We start from the raw sequence: 17,330 nt of genomic DNA on the forward strand, positions 1-17,330 counted from the left end.
ATCATAATTATATGTGTTTATTTCTAATTACATAATTAAATAATTCATATATTCGAACGGTATAAAACTGACAAACCTTCATAACAGTACATAATTATACACGTGTAAAAAACACATTAAGAAAATTAATTGTTAACAATGACAGCTCGTTGAAGCATTCATTCAAGAGCAAGAAGTTATTCAATGTTCTTAGATCTTAAGTAGCTAACGCTGTATCTGTGTTGCCTTGCTTTTTACTGAATAGACAAAAAAAAAAACTATAGTTATTGATGAGTAATATGGCAATTAAGTATGTTATTATAGGATATATAATTTTATTATTGTTGTTTGTTTTACATTTTTAATTTTTTTTTAATGTCATTTGGTTTTGACATTCAGTGTGGTGTGGTACATTAAAAAATGGTGACTAAAAAAATTAAATAAAGACAAAAAAATAGTTTCACTTATTATATGAAAAATAAATCAATACAAAAAAAAATCAATGCATTTTGTTGCGCAACAGTAAAAATAAAATTAAAAACAATATTACGTATCTATGGTTCTGCCTTGACTAATTTGGATATAATAATTGTGTTTGCAGGCAAACGAAAAAAACCAACTTCAATTACATCGACAAATAATACAACGTAGGTAGACGAAAAAATAGTCAAGTAAATACGCATTATCAAAGATTACTCCAATAGTTGTAATTAAATATCGATGAAATTTAAATGTGACCACATGATTAACATCGGCTTTCGACAAAATTAAAAATTATCAAAATCGGTACACCCAGTAAAAAGTTATGTGAATTTTCGCGTTTCCATCGATTTCTCTGAGATCCCGTCATCAGATCCTGGTTTCCTTATCGTGGTACCACACCAGGGATATCTTCTTTCCAACAAAAAAGAATTATCAAAATCGGTTCATAAAGGACGAAGTAGTTTCAAATACGGTCGAATTGAGTAACCTCCTCCATTTTTGAAGTCGGTTAAAATTATCTAACAGTTTGTATTGATTTCGAAAATACTTAAATTCAATTATTTTTATGATGTTTGGAACGATAATTTTGAAAATGGTCTAATTTAATTACTGTTACTACAATAACAATCATTAAACGGATGAAGGGACGGCTCACCTCAGCTAGAACTTACTTCTAGTAAGCTAAGAGTTTAGCACAAACATTATGGCCACTCTACTAGTAGGCTTTCTCGCGCCAATGGCGGTCGTCGACCCGCTATTGTTTATCCGACAATATAGGTACGCGGCAGGTGAACCTTATTTAATAACAAACTTATTTAAATACACTGTTTTATATTTGCTTATCTGTACATATTGATACAATTTTCATTAAGCACACAACTTCAGTTGACCTCGATTCAATTAGGAATTTGTATTATCTGTTGTTTAATCGCTCTGACTCTGTTTGACGATCGCTCTGGTGTAATAATAGTGCGAGTACCGTGACGGTGCAGCGGCGCCTAAACACCGACGGTCGCGGGTTTGATTCCCGCTCGGAGTGGATATTTATGTTAATAGAAATATTTATTTCTGATCTGGTTGTTAATCTTTGTAGGTCTGTGTGTGCCTGATAGCGATAATTACTCATAGTAGAGAGTATAGCCGCCAACCAGCATTGGGGCAGTGTAGTGGATTAAGTTCTGATCCTTCTCCTACATGGGAAAAGAGGCCTATGCCTTGTTGTATTGTTCGAATTCATTTGTGTCGCAGCACCGATGGCCGTTGCAACAGACGGGTCCTGGAGTGGAGACCGCGTCTTAGCAAACGCAGTATGGGACGTCCTCCGATCCGTCGGACCGACGATCTACGTAAGATTGCCGGTGTAGGCTGGATGAGGATTGCGGAAAACCGGGATGTGTGGCGCGAACTTGGGGAGACCTATGTCCAGCTGTGGACTGCAGTAGGCTGAGCTGATGCTGATAGTCGAATTTCGACCATTGTGCGACCACTAGTTCGCTTAATTATATTATTTTATACGTGTTTATATATTTCATAAATAAGTATACATTCAGTTAACAACGAGGCTATCTACAAATATCGAGGTCCGCGTTTTTCGCTATGTAACAAACGAAGTGATCACTATAAAAACACCGCTAATTGCTCGCCGGTTCTGAGTGGAAGCCACATTCCGACGGCGATAGCTCCGCGTATAACAGATAAGATTGATTTTAAACGTTAAAGATTCGAAAGTCTTAATAAAACTCTTGAACTAATATCAAACTTTTGATAAACGCGTATGTATATAAATACTAGCTGACCCCGCAAACGTTGTTATGCCATATATGTTATTAACCCCCTTAACCCTCCTCCTATAACTAAGGGGTATGAAAAATATATTTTTACCGATTGTCAGACCTACTCAATATGCACACAAAATTCCATATAAATCGGTCCATCCATTTCGGAGTAGTTACAATAACTAACATTTTGACACGAGAATTTTATACATAAGATATGCATCTTTAAAGCCTATAAATAATTGTAACGACACTTTTCTTAATTGTCTCAAATACAGTAAAATCACGGCACGACAACCCTACAGTTCACTCGATAGAAAGTGCTGCAATATCTTTACGGGATTTATGAGCTATATCATTACGCACCAATATTAGTGAACCTCCGCAAATAGCATTCTCTCTAATGAACGAACTTGACAAACTATAATTTTGAATATTAAATATCTTACAAATTTCAGCCAATGTTCAGAAATACAAATTATATGAACTTTATAAATGTCAGATAATAATTCAATTTCATTCTCCTTGCCACCTATGCCTTGTATAATTTGATGAATTATATTCATCTAACAGGGCTTAGGTTTTGTATTTTTAATTAGTTTAAATTAACATTTTTTATATCAACAGAGATATTATTTAAATTAAAATTTGATTTACTATCAAATTAACCCTGCTACTTGCTTTTTTATATTTTAAAGACAAATACATTGCATCTATCGTTAGTTTAAGCACAAAAATCATTAAATACTTGATATTATATATAAGTACCTATATAAAACTATATGTAAGTACCTAATAGAAGGCATAAAGTTTAAAAACTTTAAAAAAATAATTTAATCCATATATATTCAAATTTATAATATTGAAACAAAATTTCACAGAAATTATTCAACTAATGAGCGGTAGAAAGCTTGATAGGAAGAAAAGAAAATAAGGGAAAAAAAGGAACGCGACAGCCTGATTTCTACACCGGCCTACGGTCATCACCATAACCGGCGTTAACACCTCCTTCCACTTGACGTATAGCTGTAGCTATAACATATTATAGCCTCATATGGTGCTATGATCTAGTCAGGCCTAAGTGTATTTAAACTAAACTGCCATAAAGTATAACATTACGCGAAGTTAAACAAACCATTAGTAGTAAGTGGGAAGAGATTTTTTTTTGCAAATTTTTAACATTCATTTTATATTATTTTACATATTTACAACGTAAACCCTTAATCAAGCGATTGCGATCATTTTGATGTAAATCACGTCCGCGTGTGAGTCCCTAGAAAGAAATGTTTTGTAATGTGGATATTATTATGACGTTACGTAGACTTAAAAATGCAAAGATTATATCAAAATTAAGAGAAAATAAAAAAGAAATTATGCTAACACGGAAACTCGTTTACATAATTGAATATTCGATTTAATACGTAAAGTACCGTCAATAAATAAAGAGAACTTAAATTATATTTCTTTAATATCAGCTCAGTTTTTATAATCACAGCGTATTTTTATGGCCTAAGAATTTCTTTGGCAAAAAGACTATTTATTGTACAGACAAAACTTAAATAATGATTTTAGGCTAGTAATTCTATTCAATTCATAGACCACTAATCATTAGCATTCATCAAATAGGTTGTAAAATTATAGCGCTGAGTAGCGCTGCTCAGCGCTGCTTAGTGGACGGTGTCTTTAAGGGGAAAGTGGTATGGAAGTTGCAGCGCTCGGGGCGAATTTATGTGTGTATGGCAGGTTGTTATGTAACAGCGGTTCAATGTTCAGACATTCGGAGATGAAAGTTATATTGAACTCATCTATAGTTTGTGAAACTTTGACTGCGTTTATAATGTTTCTAAACTGTAGCTTAAGTTTGTGGTAAAAAAGCTTTTTTTGGCATTGTAACTTGACGTGCACATAACTATATTACAAATGCTTATCAATATTGATATATTTTTTATCTTTATTATTTATGGAGGGGTTTCGTCAGTCTGACGATGATATTTTTAATGGAGATTAAAAAATGTGAATGAAATATGTTAAAAGTATAAAATGACGAAGATTCTGTAGCTGGAATCAAGTATAATCAAGCATTTTTGTGTAATTTGTAAACCATTCTTATGCAAAATAGAGAATGTTGCAAGTAATTACAACTTTTGTAACGAAATTAACCCTTTATCTAATTTCAAATACAATCAAATTATATTGAAAAACAAAAAATTAACTTTAGATTCATAACAATAAGGAATTGTGACGATAACATAAAAAATAATCTTAAAAAATCTTACGAAAGAAAAATAAACAAACCTGCAAGCAAATTGTTATAAATCAAAATTTACAAATTCAATTTTAATTGTAGTTTTAATTAGTCGTTGCGAAACTAAACGGAACCGATGCCGCGACGCTCCAGATACACAGATAGAGGAAATAATCACGGATTTATCAAAACAATTTATTACAAAGCCTGCCTGTAATTAAATGATTGTAGCGTGCGTACAACTAACTCTGGTATTAAACAGAGAACCACATCGAAAGCCGTTGAGTAGCTAGTGTAGCTAAGTCTCACATGGCTAGTAAGATATCCAAACCACGGCATTCCTTTTTCCCCAACCTTAGCAATCAAATTAAGATGATTTTTTCTTTGCAAAAAAAGCCTAGTAGAATTGATTTCACAAGTCACGTATAATTTATTTATATTATATCGTAAATACAATTAATTATATTATATCTACGAGTATTATTTAAAATGCTACCAACAATTGTTATGGCTGTGAATCTATAATAATTAAAATTATTATGACTAACTGACAACAAGAGGGCTGGAAAATAGTTATATTTAACCCAAAGAATCGGAAATACGATTCAACAGGAAAACACTGTTAGCATTCTCGGCACACGTGTGATTTACATACACCAAAATTTGCACTGTATAATTTTTGAAATACGTAAGTCGATATATGTGTGGACATATATCAGCCTATGTGTGTACATATAGACGTGTGCCTCCCCCAGTCTCTATTTCTCCACTGACTTAATCATTAAGGCATTTGCGACTCGCCTTGATCTAAGAAAGTTTATGAGCAGTGGCTTCCAGTTAATCAGCACAACCACTACAGTTCTCATTTACAATTATATTAAAAATAATCTCTGGACGTAGTTTAAAGAACTTAACTACGTTTAATCGATCTGTTTTCAGTCTAAGAAGTCGTCTTTTAAAAAGTTTAATTACGCCGTAAAAACATCTTTATCTTACAATTTCAAGAAACCACGTTATTGCGTATAATTTGATGAATAATTAGTTTTATAAAACAAATTATACGCAAGTTTTAACTGTGCAATAGTGCATTGTGACTGCGAGTGGAACCATCCGTTTTATAATAGAAATTATAAAGAACTGCGCGATTTATTGTACTAAAGACCATTGTTTTTTTTTACAAAAATAGCTAGGAAGCAAGCAGGCGGTGTAACGAATTTTCAGTGACCACAGACATAAAATGTTGTTAAGGCGGGGAAGACACAAATTAGCGAATATTTAACTGTCAAAATCATCAGGAAATTTCCTGCTCAAAATATGAACAGCCCGACTGGGGTAGTACCTCGACCTTACAGAAGACCACAAAAACGCTAAATAATACTGTTTTCAAGCAATACTGGGTTCCTGTTGGTGAGTAAGGTGACCAGAGCTCCTGGGGGAAATGATAGGGTCGGCAACGCACTTGCTATAAGCTACGGTAATCGCTTACCATCAGGTGAGCTGTACGCTTGTTTTCCGACCTAGCTATATATATTTAAAAAAAGAACAAGGAAAAACATTTCGTGGCTCTTTCTCTTTCAAATTTTCAAAAATTTTAAGAGTACAAGCTGTAAGTTTCTATCTAACCCATTATTTAGCTAGGGAAGATGTTTTCTAGCCACTTCCCTGAATTCTAAGTAAGTGATGTTTTGTCAATTAATTAGTAACAAATAAACATACAAATGTAATTGAAAAACCCTATAAACAATAAATTAATTTTAATTTCAATGAGAAAATTGGTTTCAAACAATATATCTCAATAGCGTTTTCAAACAATTAGTAATACCCCTTATTACAAATAATGACAAACAAATTCCATAAATAGTGTTTGATGGCGAGTACTCCGTGGTCTTATGTCGAAACTCGCTTGCCCTTTAGCTGGAGAATCAGAGGTATTAAATAATTAAGGCGTTCACGCGTGACGCGTACGAAATACTACGTGATCGTGGGGAACGACCAGCGATTCGATCGTCGTCAAAATTTACTGTAATTTATATTCACATACGAATTCTGTATATGCTTATTACCCATTTCATATTCAAGTAAAACTTTTTTACGCACGTTTGACTTGGGGAGTGAGCTGGTCAAGGCATGACGAGAGCGTTGCGAAAAGTGTGATCGGGCGAGGCGAACAGAAGTCGAGAGGGAGATATAAGTTAGTGAAGAGCCTTAGTCGTTTTTTATTTTATAAAATTTCATCGATTGTGACACGTCATGTAAGCTTCTTTAAAATATTGATTGGATACTGATTAAAGAAAATGATAGCGCCGAAATAACAACCTATAAATTTAATTTATTTAATTGAAATTCATCGATAGAATAAGGGAGTATAGCTAAGTGTGTTTGTACCTATTTGTGTCAATTTTAAAACATGTCATTTTTATTATTATAATTATAGTCTTTATACTCGTATACAGGAGCTAATTTTTTAGTTTTATAAATATCAAATTCGCAAATAATAAAGTAAAATTTAATGATACAAGAGTAATTTAATACCGTTTTTGAATTTAAATTTCATATCCACTCATAGTGTTTTACGTAATTAAAAAAATAGCATTAATTCTATGGCTTTACCGAGACAGTAAGTAGTACACAAAACGAGCCGTTAGCTGTACTAATGTAATTAAGCTCATGTACTTCGTTTAGATATGATAAATTCTTTTCTCCAAATATTTCAAAGTAAATATAACATTACATACATGCTGCGTGTTCGATCTTTTAATCTTTTATTAAATACTAAAATTTTAGTCCGGAAATTAAATACATTAACATTGGAAAGAGGATGAAAGTCAAAGTGTAATAGCCGACTAAGGTTAGCGTAGTGGGTACGATTTTTTTTTTTTAAACGTACACAAAATATAAGAGCGAATTTCTTACGAAACACGTGTTTAAATTATGCAATTAGTTCAATATTAATATTTTTACCTTCCCGTATTAACTAAAAAACACATTTTTAAATATTAAACTAAAAAAAATATATATTAAATTTGGGTTATCAAAAATAATAAAAATTCGTAATGCGTTTTATTTCGCAATAGTTAATTATACATTCACAAATAAATATTTTAAATGTTAAACGATAGCCCTGAGGTCCGGAGGAGTGGTGAAGCAATAGCGTTTCCGACTGGAAAGATCGATTAACGACATAGCAAATTCCCGCTTCGCGTGACTGGGGTTGCTAATATTATGCTTGTAACTTCACTTTTAACAATAAATACAATTTTAATTTGCAAGATGATGATTTGAATGTGCTTTTGAGGCCTATGTGAATAAATCTATTTTGATTTTTTTTTACAGCAACATTAAAATTTAAAATTTGCTTCAAAATATTAAAAGTATTTTAAGTCGAATTTACAAAGTATAAATTAAATTAGTCGTTACAAAATTGATTGTTTAATTTAAAACTACTCCACCGATACTAAACGCAGATTCTGCTGAGAAGAATCAACAAGAACTCTCTCATGCAACAATTACGTAATTAAAAAAAACAGTCAATATATTCCATGATTTCTGTTGAAATTATAGACTTGGCTTCGGCCTTACTTTACTAGTCATCGAATCAGAAGAAAAATAAAGTTACTTCAGACTTGGCTCCGGCCTTTTGATATATCAGAACGAAACTTACAAATTCAAACTAGGCTGTATGGATTATACTCCTTTGCCTTTCCCTATTGGGGATAAATTTTAAAACAACAACAACAACATGATTTCTGAAAGTTGTAATATAATACTTACTGTTTTTTTTTTTTATAATTGCGTAAATTAAATTAAAAAATTAAACTAAAATAGTTTCGTTTAAAAATCTTTAACTTTAATCTAAGCTTATAGAAGAAATAAAGAATTACTTTTTTAAAAAAGTAATTCTAAGGTTAAAAATTTGCCTGGGGTAGTTTTTTTTTTTTAAATATCGAATGAAAATAAAAATTATACCATAATATAAGAATGTAGAATAAAAAGACATTAAAAATAATCATTTCTTTTATAGCTTAATGCCATAAACATGAACATTGTTTCAAGAAAACACATTAAGAGATGAAAGACAAAGATATATGTTTTCATTTCGCTCTAGTAATTTGGTACTCATTACAAAACAATGTAAAATGGCTTATATACCATAGCTGTCAAGAGTTATTTTAGAAACAGCGGTAGGTGTCATAACGACTTATCTCTGTATAATTATCTCAAAATGCGTGTACAATTACGAGTATAAGAGAAAAATTGGTACGCATTTTTTAATTACACATTTCTTTGAAATATTGGTTGAGTTTATTTACCCATGTAATAAATAAACAAACGTATTACAGTCAACGGTTCCGTCCATTGATGTCCTGTGTCAGGAGAAATTTATAACACAAAAAGTCCAGATCACGACAAAATTTCCTTAACATAAATTTTATATTAAACTAGGATAGCACTTACGATCGCTAGCGCCAAAGGAATTTGCTAGAACTTTTTAAATAATGAAGTTTAATTCAAATTAAATGATAGCACATCTTGACATCACTATGAATTTTATTAGCCGACTTCAAAAAAGGAGGAGGATACTTTATTCGACCGTATATATATATATATATATATATACATATATATATATATATATATATAATGTATGTTCGGGGATAACTTTGTCGTTTATCAACCGATTTTGATCATTCTTTTTTGTTGGAAAGGAGATATCCCTGGTGTGGTACCATAATAAGGAAACCAGGATCCGATGATAGGATCCCAGAGAAATCGAGGGAAAGTCTCGAAAATCCGCATAACTTTTTATTGGGTGTACCGATTTAAATTATTTTTAATTTTATCGAAAGCCGATGTTTATCATGTGGTCACATTTTAAGTTCATCGAGATCGAATTACAACTTTTGGAGTAATCTTTAATAATTGTAAATAATTTTTTAGCTATAATCTGATACCTACTTAGAAAATTTCTGTTAGTAATTCTATACGTCGATACCAATTCTAAATATACCTATAATAAATCTTATATATAAAATTCTCGTGTCACAGTGTTAGTTACCATACTCCTCTGAAACGGCTGAACCGATTTTTATGAAATTTTGTGTCCATATCGGGTAGTTCTGAGAATTGGCCAACGTCTATTTTCCATACCCCTAAGACTGTTGATTTTGCTAAATGAAATAATGGAATTGAATGTGATATCAATTTTTGTATTTTTATCTGCGTATGACATGTATTTAATACGACAACGACACTAACGCATTAGGATAATATCCTGTAATGTTAGATGTATGATGGGATAAATAAATAAATAAATAAAGATATAAGGGGGTTAATGACATATATGGTAAAACGTTTGCAAGGTCAGCTAATTGTTTTATAAAATCTAATGTGATTAATTCTCTAGAAGGTCTATTTGTATAAAGGCTTATTACATTTATATTTAAAGGTTCCTTTTTATGCAAGCGCCGTGACTGATTTAAACTGTCGTAAAAGCGACATATAACACATTCATTCAATTTCTAAACTTGAAATATCAAAAACTACAAGTTGATTTGAAAAGTATTCCAATGATACTGCATTTGCTATAAATATTGCGTATAATAATAAAAATGTATTTATTTACATTTTTCTTCGTACAACTAGGTCGGCAAACAAGCGTACGGCTCACCCGATGGTAAGCGATTACCGTAGCTTATAAACGGCTGCAACACCAGAAGCATCGCAAGCGCGCCACCCTATCCCCAACCAGGAGCTTTGGTGACCTTACTCACTGCAAGAAAATATCACTACTTAAAAGCAGTGAATCACTACTTACATTCACATTTATAATATTAGTAGGGAAGTGGGGATTATTTAGTCGTAATATTCTATAAGGTCGTAGTACTTCCCCAGTCGGACTGCTCCAGATCTTAAGCAGGACTTTTCCTGCCCTAACTCAATAATTTTTTTAATAGTTTACTCTAAAATTATAATTACTTAAGTGCAAGAAGATAATAATATTCTAACTTTGACAACGGGAAAAGGCGAATAAATATTGATCTCTAACAACTCCTAACTGTAGACGAAATATTGATAGCACGAAATATTTTACTCATTAAACAAAACAAAATAATGATTTAATGTTTAACCATCATTTTTTAAATCAAATTAAAATCATAAAGAGTATATAAGCGAAATTACTTGCAATAAATCTCCGTATCCGTCAATCTCCGATCTTGTGCGATCTTTCAAGCATTAATCTCGAAGTGCTTATGAGAGCGGAACGGGCAGCGCCGCGGTAAAAAACATAGCGTGCGCCGCACACGGTCAGCCGCTGTTCCGCGATGTTCGCATTAACTTATAAATAATCCATTTCCATCGGAAATGCTTTTATATTTACATTAGACTAGCTATACTTCTCGGTTTTACTTGCGTAGCCGATCCCGTGAGAATCCCGAGTTCGGTAGTAGTTGCGTAAATTTTAAATCATTTATTTTCTGTTATAACGCTCTTCAAGGAGAAAATTTCAAATATATGTCCCTGGTAGTTTGAACAGAAATTCGTCAAGTGCTTTTCAGAAAAGCGTCGCAACCACGTGACTTAAGTCTTGATAAAATGTTAAATACCTAGATGCTTTTTTGCAATAATATTATAGTGTTTACTTATTAGTAAAAAGTGGAGTGCTAAGTTAAAACCGAAGGAATTTTGAATCACTGCTTAGCGAATCTTAAGGGACCCATGATATGCATAGTAAAACCTCCACGAACCTGGCACTTTAGGAAAATATTAGAATGAAATGAAAGCATTAATGATGTTTATATTGATTGTAAAGGTTATAAAAAAATAAATAAAAAATCAGTTGACTAACTTTAAATATTAATTTTAGATTTATTTCGCCTATTTCCGTTAATTAGTTCAAACATAATCAACAAAAAATATCCTTGAGAATAGTTTTTAACGACTTAAAACTTCTGGAAAATTTTACTTTGCTTACATTTGTCACTACAATTACGTTTATAATAAAAAATGTATTTATTTATTTACTACTTATCCGCTCGTGCCTTTAAATCTCTGCTGTGACCTATCCAATTACAATTATTACTGACACTTAAGAGTGTATGCTACCTCAAATTGCTTATTTTCCACTCGGGAGTATGTCCATATCTTCTAAACTACTGAATATTTAAGTTTTAAATTTATGTATGGTAAAGTTCAGGACATAAACTATCTTTCATATGTTTCGAAAACACGATTCCATAAAATTTTCTCGATACAAAAAAATCGCAAAGTTACCTCTATTTTTGTATTAAAACCTTAATATCTCAGTAAATATAGAAGTTATGGACTTGAGATTAAGCATGGTAATTGAAATAAGTATGAAGAACATTTTATATGTTGCGTTTTTTAAAAAATAACTATTGATAATGTTTGTGGGGTGAAAATACATATAATTCGCGCGATGAACAACCAAGCGCTCTCAATTTTCGTGTGTATTTAGTACGGGTGAAATCTGAATTCGAGCTGAGCCCTGCTGTAGCCCCTTAATCAAACAAAATACAGTCGGAACTCTTTACGAGTTTCTCCACTTCTAAGGACAAAATAATGTAAATATCTAACATTATAATATAATACACGCATATAATGTTCCCTCGCAGGAAACATTAGCGCTAACATCAATATTTATGCGGAAATATGTTTTAATAGCGGTTAACAAGATGTTTTTACGCCACTCAGTGATCGTTACACTTGACTTACTTCACGTAGAACTTGAAAAAGCAATATAAATAAAAAGGCTTGTAAAACTCTAAGCGAGAATTAAACGTTATTACAGATAATAAATAAATGACTTTCTTTAAAGAATTACAATTGTTCTATTTTTATTATTTAAAAGATTTACTGTTAGGTTGTTTGCAGATTTTCTTTCATCACCATCATCATCATCATTTCAGCCTATTACAATCCACTGCTGGACATAGGCCTCCACAAGTTCGCAACAAAAATGGTGTGATCTCATGTGTGTTGCCCATAGTCACCACGCTGGGCAGGCGGGTTAGTGACCGCTGGGCTGACTTTGTCGCAACGAAGACGCTGCTGCCCGTCTTCGACCTGTGTATTTCAAAGCCAGCAGCTGGATGGTTATCCCGCCATCGGTCGGCTTTATAAGTTCCAAGGTGGTAGTGGAACTGTGTTATCCTTAGTCGCCACTTACGACACCCACAGAAACAGAGGGGGTGGCTATATTCTTTAATGCCGTAGCCACATAGCTTGATTTTATTTAACGTAATCTAAATTCCCAACCGTGTAGTATTACTTTTATATAAACAGCTACTTTAAAATTTAGCTAAAGGCCTTGTACTAAATAGCATGTTTACATACCTATTGTTCTCTTTGAAAACAGAGAACGTAAAATTTCACGATCATATTCGAACGGGTGACGACTTGTCTTTTCTAATCACTTATTTATCTGCAGACGAACCGACAAAATGGAGTAGATCCGGAAAAATGTGGCTCATGGGATCAAAGAGCACGGAATATTCAGCGCGTGTGCACGCATCAACTATATAAATAACAACATTTTAAAACCTAAGCTTTCGTTTTCTCAAACCTATATAAAATAAACATAACTGTAATATTCGGGTCTACCTCAGTATAAGGTCAATATAATTGAATAACAAATCTAGAAAAATTCAATTATTTTTGCAAAATAAAAATCACACTGATTGTAATCTTTTTGGTTGAAAAATATTTACAAAAACAATTGTTCAAATTAATGCTTATTTCTTTTCTATTAATACAATAAATGCTTTGTTTGGCAGATTGAACAAATTGCATTCTCGTGACCTTATGAATGAAATAATAACAAAACAAACACATAACTAATATATTAAATATTTAAAAATAATTCTAAACATAGACAACATTTTTTTTTAAATTACATATCATAGCTAAACATCACTCGAACTCGAAAATTAAAAATGACATAAAAATTTAGTTAATCAAGTCAAATTAAATCTTCTAATTATAATTGTCTTAAAAACATTTTAATAGTCGTAAAAAAGTTAAAATTTCATCTTTTGATAGTAAGCCATAGACAGCGAGACAGCGACCGTTGCTGATTTTGAAGTCGATATATTTGTTCTTAAATTAGACAAGCAATAAACAATAGAACAATCTAGATGTATAAATTATAAAGTTGGATCGAGTTTGTAAACAGCATTAGGTTCAGGAAGAGCGCGGTATGCGGAACAGAGTATTGGCGACCTGTCTCTTTGTCTTGTCGTATAAACACTATAGTTATATAAGAGTATGCACAAAAATGTATTTTTATCAAATTGACTGGCGAGTTGTTAACTTTGTGATTTTTTTCGTTATCATTGATTTAAAAAAAAAAAGAAAAAAAAACATAATTCTTTTGTATTTTTAGTACTAGATGCGTATCGATTTGGTAATATTTTTCTGCAAGTATTAGTATTTATTGACCATGTGTATATATAATATATATATTCGTAACTTAAGATAAAATAATGGGGAACGAGACTTCAAGTAGGACAATTAAAGATTTTTTTCTCTATCTAGACGAAGAATCGATTTTTATTTTATTAGTTTCAATCTCAAGGCCATTATATTTGGTAATGGTCTCATTAAAATTTGACAAGCTTAGAGAAAAGAAACTTTAATCAGCTAAAAAGCTCTGTGTCATAGAGAAATTTATTTGAATAAATAATTGACAAAAATGTCTCATTTGGAATATAAACTAAAAGAAATAATATGGGACAAATCAAACTTCAATTGGAAATGGAATGGCTTAATTAGCATGTAATTATTCCATGTATTTGAAATTTAAATTACGAATTTCGAATTACGAGTCGCCACAAATTGGGGTTAAAACTTCATTAAATTATTTTATGTAGTCTTACATTTTACTTACGATCATATAAGAATTTGCACAATCAAGATATTCAACTATGACTTACAGATTAAAACAATCATTTACGTTTTCAAACATCATCATATAATCCCCTACCATAACGAGTGTAGTCAAGTTCACAAACAGTAAAGTCATTATCTCCATCGCTGGTGCAAGGTTTTCTTAGAATGGTAACAACCAGTAATTAGAAATAATCTATAATATATATAAAAGCGAAAGGTCACTCACTCATCACGAAATCTCCGAAACTATAACACCTACAAGCTTGAAATTTGGCAGGTAGGCTCCTTATAAGACGCAGACATCCGCTAAGAACGGATTTTACGAAACTCAACCCCTAAGGGGGTAAAACGGGGGTTGCAAGTTTGTATGAAAGTCCTATGTTTTTAAAGTAAGAGACTTGAAATTTAAAATGTATACTCTATAGATGGTGAAAAGGTGTCCAAATAATGTATTTTTAGAAATCAACTCCATTTTGGGGTTAAAACGGGGGATGGTAGGTTGACTCACTCATCACGAAATCTCCAAAACTATAACAGCTACAATTTTGACATTTGGCAGGTAGGTTCCTTATAGGGCGTAGACATCCACTAAGAACTGATTTTACGAAATTCGACCCCTAAGGGGGTAAAACGGGGGTTGGAAGTTTGTATGAAAGTCCCATGTTTTTGAATTAAGAGACTTGAAATTTAAAATGTATGCTCTATAGATAGTGAGGAGTTGACCAAATAATGTATCTTTAGAAATCAACTCCCTTTTGGGGTTAAAACGGGGGATGGTAGGTTGACTCACTCATCATGAAATCTCCGGAACTATAACAGCTACAAACTTGACATTTAGCAGGTAGGCTCCTTCTAAGGCGTAGACATCCGCTAAGAACTGGTTTTACGAAACTCGACCCTTAAGGGGATAAAACGGGGGTTGAAAGTTTGTATAAAAGTCCTATATTTTGAAGTAAGAGACTTGAAATTTAAATTTTATGCTCTATAGATGGTGAGAAGGTGTCCAAATAATGTATCTTTAGAAATTTATTTCTTTTTGGGGTTAAAATGGGGGATGGTAGGTTGACTCACTCATCACAAAATCTCCGAAACTATAACAGCTATAAACTTGAAATTTGGCAGGTAGGTTCCTTATAGAGTGAAGACGTCCACTGTGAACGGATTCTACGATACTCGATCCTTAAGGGGATAAAACGGGGGTTGGAAATTCGTATGAAAGTCCTAAGTTTTTTTTTTTTTTTGAAGTAAGAGACTTGAAATTTAAAATGAATGCTCTATAGATGGTGAGAAGATGTCCAAATAATGCGTCGTAAATATATATATATGAAGAGAATGTGCACTGACTCACTCATCACGAGAACTCAAAAACCGCTGGATGGTCCATTCATTCAGGATGGACAAAGATAAAATTTAGCAGGGAGGTAGACTATAGTCAGTAGATGTCCGCTAAGAACGGATTTAGCGATATTCCACCGCTAAGGGGGTTTAATTGGGGTTGATAGTTTGTATGAAACATATACAGCAGCTGTAAGTTTGCCTGATAGGTTATTAATACTGCAGCCTGAAAATAAAACTAAAAATGTGGTGTATAGGTTTTATAAAAATTACTATTAAATTATACTAAATTGTGCCTTTTTAAAAGTTACTCAGTGTGATAAGCATTTCAAGTGACTGAAATAAATAAATAATTTGCGTTAGACATCGTGATAGTAATGCATATCTTCATAACCACGCGGACGTAGTCGCGGGCAACAGTTAGTGTATTATAAAACAAAGTCCCCAAAAGTGAATGTGATCGATTCGCTCAAAATCTACTGAACGGATTTTCATGCGGTTTCACCAATGAAGAAAGAGCTTCAAGAGGAAGGTTTACAGGAACAGCTAAGCCGATTTTGATGAGAGTTTCACTAGAAGTTTGCCGGGAAACTTTGTGAAACACTGATTTCAACGCGGGCGAAGCCGCGGGCACAGCTAGTGTTATCTATAATTATCTCGAGTTCTTAAGATTTTTTTTTTTTGACGTGACAACGTCTAATAAATCGATAAACGCCGGCTGAATGCACGAAAAGGGATGGCTCATTGTGCCGTTACGCTCATTGTACGCTTGCGCCGCATCTGTCACTTTTCCACTTGATTGGCCTGTGCGTTAGAGATGTTTTGTTATGACAGGGTCACGTTAAACTATCGTCCGTACGTACATTTAAATTTCATCGAGACCTGATAACTACTTTTTGAGTAATCTTTGATAACACGTATTTACTTGACTATTTTTTCGTCGACCTACGTTATATTACTTGTCGATCTAATTGAAGTCGGTTTTTTTTTTTCGTTTGCGAGCAAATACGATTATTTAATATCGATATTGTTCTGTCACTTTTGTCCTACACTTTCTTCAGAAATATAAAATTATTTATAATTTCCAAATTACGTAACGAATTTTTTTGCTGGACGTTATGGTTTTATAATATATATATATATATATATATATATATATATATATATATATATATATATATATATATATATATATATATATATATATATATATATATATGCATATGTATAAAAGAAATTAGCTTGAAATTTAAGTCAAATTCCTGACTAATTTAATTTACAAATGTTATACTAAAATTGGTTTTAGTATAACTAGATAAAAGTATGGAAATTTGAAAACAAAATCACGCGATAGTATATCTCAGCTAGTCGAGCATATTATACTCGTACATCTAAATGACGCATTAAGTTCGCATTCGTGAGAAGCGTTGGTCAATATGACCCGCTGACCCAACTCCGTGCAATTGTGACTGATCACTGACCACGGGTTACAACAAAACACAGAACTAAACGCATCGACGCGTAATTACCAGAAAATTTGATGGTGTTTCGAAAATAATTTAATTATACTCAGAGCCAGACTGCATTACGTAGGTCTATTAATA

General features: G+C 32.4%; 1 protein-coding gene across 1 annotated transcript in view; it reads right to left on the reverse strand.

Moving 5' to 3' along the window:
- LOC123657028 overlaps positions 1–17,330 on the reverse strand; it is a 72,566-nt gene that overhangs the window by 37,654 nt on the left and 17,582 nt on the right. The gene's annotated exons all lie outside the window — the stretch shown is intronic.

This window comes from Melitaea cinxia, chromosome 10, assembly GCF_905220565.1.
Source record: "Melitaea cinxia chromosome 10, ilMelCinx1.1, whole genome shotgun sequence".
Taxonomy (NCBI): Eukaryota; Metazoa; Arthropoda; class Insecta; order Lepidoptera; family Nymphalidae; genus Melitaea; species Melitaea cinxia.